The 5,164-nt window shown below is 38.4% G+C and overlaps 1 non-coding gene across 1 annotated transcript; it reads right to left on the bottom strand.

The window, feature by feature from the left end:
- Nucleotides 1-4,253: 4,253 nt before the first annotated feature.
- Nucleotides 4,254-4,360, bottom strand: LOC126009785 (U6 spliceosomal RNA). The gene has a single exon (XR_007495988.1). It is a non-coding gene; the product is annotated as a U6 spliceosomal RNA (small nuclear RNA).
- Between the last annotated feature and the right edge of the window lie 804 nt (nucleotides 4,361-5,164).

Genomic DNA, 5,164 nt, shown 5'->3' with positions numbered 1-5,164 from the left:
GAATAAGCTTGAGTTCTCAGACAATGTTCCCAGACATACAATCACCTAATTTTTGACAAAGGAGCAAGAAATCCTAAGTGGAGCATGGAAAACCTCTTCAACAAGTGATGCTGAAAGAACTGGTTAGCCACTTGCAAAAAAGCGAACATAGACCCCCAGTTAACATAATGTACGAAGCTAAAATCCAAATAGATTAAAGACCTTGATATCAGAACTGATACCATAAGGTATATAGAACAACACGTAGGTAAAACACTCCATGACATTAAGACTAAAGGCATCTTCAAGGAAGAAACTGCACTTTCCAAATAAGTGGAAACAGAGATGAACAGATGGGAATATATTAAGCTTAGAAGCTTCTGCACCTCAAAAGAAACAGTGCCCAGATACAAGAGCCATGCACCGTGTGGGAGAAACTATTCACCCAACACCCATCAGATAAGGTCTAATATCCAATATATACAGGGCACTGACAGAACTTTACAAGAAAAAAAAACAACAACATCTAATCCCAACCAAAAAAAAAAAATGGGGAGAAGAAATGAACAGACACTTTGATTAAAAAAAATGCAAATGGTCAAAAAGCACATGAAAAAATTCTCCTCATCACTAATTATTTGAGTGTTGCGAATCAAAACAATGATGGGATACCATCTCACATCACAGAGATTGGCACACATCACAAAGAACAAGAACAATCAGTGCTGACAGGGATGTGGAGAGAAAGGAACTCTTATCCACTGCTGGTGAAAATGCCGTCTAGTCCAACCTCTATGGAAAGCGATATGGAGATTCCTCCAAAATCTGGCAATTGAGCTCCCATTTGATCTAGCTATTCCACTCCTAGGGATATACCCTAAGAACACAAGAATACAATACAAAAACCCCTTCCTCACACTTATATTTATTGCAGCACTATTCACAGAAGCCAGGCTCTGAAAACAACCAAGATGCCCTACAACAGATGAATGGCTAAAGAAACTGTTGTACATATAGACAATGGAATATTATGCAGCTGTCAGGAGAGATGAAGTCATAAAATTTTCCTATACATGGATGTACATGGAATCTATTATGCTTAGTAAAATAAGTCAGAGGGAGAGAGAGAGAGAGAGATGCAGAATAGTCTCACTCATCTATGGGTTTTAAGAAAAATAAAAATAAAAGTCATTTTTGCAACAATCCTCAGAGACAATGAGAGGAGGTACGGAACTTTCAGCTCACTTCATGAAGCTCACCACAAAGAGTGGTGAGTGCACTTATAGAAATAACTATTCCGAGAACTACCATAATTATGTGAATAAATGAGGGAACTAGAAAGCCTGTCCTGAGTACAGGTGGGGGTGGGGTGGGATGGAGGGAGATTTGGGACATTGGTGGTGGGAATGTTGCACTTGTGAAGGGGGCTATCTTTACATGACTGAAACCTAATCTCAATCATATCTGTAATCAAGATGTTTAAATAAAGAAAAAATATTAAAACAAAGAGAAAAAAAAAGGAAGAAAAAGAACATATGCCAGGGAGCTGGAGAGACATTACTGAGGTAAAGGCAGTTACCTTGCATACTTTCAATCCTACTTCCATTCTCAGCATCACCTGGACTGTTCTTCTCTATCATGGTCTGCATTATTACTAGAAGCAACACAGGCACACACTTCCTCCTGTAGCCCTTGCACTGAACTTCCAGCCTAGTTAGCTTAGAATACCTGATAAGAGACTTCAATTCTACTGAGCACTGCCTGGAAAGACCACAAAATAAATATAGGTCATTCTACTTACTGCTTCAACATCTCAGGTGAGACTTCCTCGCACTAACATCACTAGCTCAATTTCAGACAAGAAAGCAAGCCCCTTCCTACTGTGTGGGTCCCAGCAGCCTCCACACTGATCAGCACCATATTAAGAACACATAACTCAGTTCCTGAAGCACAAGGTCTTTTATGTGGCCACACAACAGATATCCTCAGCAAATTACATGCTGAGGAAAGCTATTCTTCCTATCTTTCTATGAAAAGTGGCAGTGCAGAGCCAGGAGTAATGCCTGAGTGCCACTGGCTGTGACCCAAAAACATAAAAAAATAAACAATACTACAAGTAGTTTAGCAAAGCAGAAAAAAAGTATGAGAGTTAAAATTGAAGTTTAAAATGTGTATAGTCAGAAAAGGGGACTGCCTAGATCACTCTTGACCCCAAAGCGAAGGAGTAAAAGGACAGAGATTATCTGGGCTTTGGTTATAGGAATATCTATACATCTAAAGATCAGCAATACTGAAATCATAAGATCTAAGGTAAAATCAGCAATTTTTGACACACCTGCCAAAGTAGCAGGCAAAGAAGGTAGAGTAGGTTGATTAGGCAATGTAAGATGACAGAATATGGAAGCACTTGTGATGGGAGTTGAAATTAGTGGTGAAATTGGTGTTGAAATGTTATATTCCAAAAACCAGCTACCAGAGGTGCCAGGCAGAAAGGTGACTCCTTTGACTGTGAAGGCAGGTGGGTGAGGTCAGGCCCTACTGTGAGATTGGCGATTGGGAGAGACCAGGAGGAACTATTGGCTTTGTGTGTTTCTCTTCTGTCTCCTACAGCTCTCCTGAGAGGGCTAAGAAGGGACCAGGAAAAACTCTCTCCTAGAGGGTCCAGAAGAGCATGGCCGCTCTGCTTCGTTCACTGCCACATACTCTTTGTAACTAATGAACCCCACCATAACAATCAGAAAAAAATCACACTACAAGCTTGACAATGGGAAACCTTGCAGGCAAACACCATGCAAAGAGAATGAAGATGATAGCTCTGATGACCCAATAAATACCAATCATCAGATTAATCTCTCAGATAAGGAGGTTAAAATAGAAATATGGAGGATTCTTGTGGAAATCAAAGAAAACATAGCTCTAGCTGAACAGAAATCATAAAACTCCAAACTAAAATAACAGATCTGAAAAACATAGTAGCTGAACTGAAAACCTCAATGGAAAGCCTCTCCAACTGAGTAACAGCATCTGAGGACAGAATCAGTGAACTGGGAGATGAAATACAGAACAACTCCATACAGAGAAGAGCTTGGAAAAGAACGTTAAGGTAAATGATCATACAATGGAAAAAATAATCAAGGAATGTGAACAGATGAAAATAGAAGTCTTTGCACCAGGATCTCTAAATACAGAGGTTTGGTTTTACCATCCATGATAAAGCAGAAGTCTCCCATACACCACAAAAGCACAGAAGGGAGAGTAAATGATTATGCAAGGAATCTATAGTTAATCCCATGACAGTATACTTCAAGGGTGGAGACCCCTGTATCTCCTAGGCCAAGGGAATTCCCTCTATAATATCCCCAATAGTTACTGTGCCTATCCAAGGGGGAAAGAAAGCACAAAATAATACTTTATCCACTTATATATTTAATTATTGATTGATTTTTTGACTTGTTTATTTTGGTGTAGATATTGAAGTTGATGTCTCCTATTTTATTTTATTTTATCTTTATCTTTCTTTTTGCACTCCGGCATGGTATGATTTCAGGACCGAGACTATTGTGTGGTGCTTGTCTTTATTGCTGCAGTGCTCACTGAATATTTTATTTGATATTACTTTCTGTATTGTTGTGGTGCCTCAATTACCTTTTTCCTGTCCTCTCTCAAACTGAGGTTGAAAATGTCTAGAAGGACTCCATCCATTTTCAGCTTATTTGATTTTTTACCCCATTCTATTGCTTTTCTTCCCTTCAAACAAAACCACATAACTCGAACTATCTAGCTCCGCCTCTCAAATACAGGGGGAAACAAGGGAGGGTACCAAAATCAAACAGATATATGATCACTAGTAGTAAGCTAGACGCAGAGGGGACCACTCTAGCAGCCCGGGGGGTGGTGATGGGGGATATGGGGAATATGATGATGGGGAATGCAGGAAGGGAACAGGGGTGGAGAGAGGACAAATTTAGTGATGGGAATTCCCCTGATTCAATGTTAATATGTACCTAAAATACTACTGTGAAAGATATGTAAGCCAATATGGTCAAAATAAAAATTAAAAAGAAAATAAAAGAAAAACTCCAACCAGCAACTACATAAAAAAGTTTGAGCATGCACATTCTTATATCCACCTAATAAGTGAGATTATTCTATCACTCTCCCTTTGGCTCATTTCACTCAGCATAATACTCACTATATCCATCCATAACAAACAAATTTTTCCTAACAACTGCATAATCTTCCATTGTGTAAATGTATCATTGTCTCTTTATCCAAAAGATATGGAATGCTTCATGAATTTGAATGTCATCCTTACACATAGGCCATGCTACTTTTTTCTCTATTGTTCCAATTTTAATATATGTGCTGTTAAAGTGAGCACTCAAATTTTATTTTAATTTTTTATTACTTTGGGCTTCTTTATAAAATAATTTTATGTATATCCTTTGAGGGTCAGACCCTACTCAGAGCTTATGTATTGTTGCCATTGTTCCAACTGTGGGACCATCTGGTGTTGGGGATTAAACCAGAAACTCCAGCAAGCAAAGGATGTGCCCCAGCTCTTTTACGTATTTTCACTGTAAATGTCTCTTTTATAGCTCACTTACTTTAAATTTTACTTAGTTTCTTAATAAAGTCATCTATTCAAAAAATAAAGAAAATAGAAGTCTTTGAAAAACTCAACAGAAACAACATAAAAATCATTAGAGGCCCAGAAAGGAGATCCCCAGGAAGATTCAACAGTCAAAAGCATCATCACAGAGTAATTTCCAGAGCTAAAGATTGCATGCAATCAAATCCTGCGTGTCTGAAGAGTGCCAGCTAAAAGAGACCCAAAGAAAAACATCCCAAGACACATCCTAGTCACAATGATGAATCCTACAGATAGAGATAGAATACTAAAAGCAGCAAAATCAAAATGGGAAATTACATTCAAAGAGCATCCATAAAATTTACAGCAGACATGTCATAAGAAACTCTCAAGGTCAGAAGACAGTGGTGGAATATTGTTACAAGATTGAATGAAATGGAGGCTTCACCTAGAATACTGCAACCAACCAGACTCACATTCAGGTTTGAAAGAAGGATACTTAGCCTCATGAATAAGCAACAGGTCAGAAACTTTACAGATGCAAAACCAGCCTTAAAAGAAAAACTGAAAGGTCTACTTTAAACACACAGACAA

The sequence above is a fragment of the Suncus etruscus genome, chromosome 5, assembly GCF_024139225.1.
Source record: "Suncus etruscus isolate mSunEtr1 chromosome 5, mSunEtr1.pri.cur, whole genome shotgun sequence".
Taxonomy (NCBI): Eukaryota; Metazoa; Chordata; class Mammalia; order Eulipotyphla; family Soricidae; genus Suncus; species Suncus etruscus.
The sequence above is the reverse complement of the archived record's forward strand: the minus strand, read 5'-3'. Positions and strand labels throughout refer to the sequence as shown.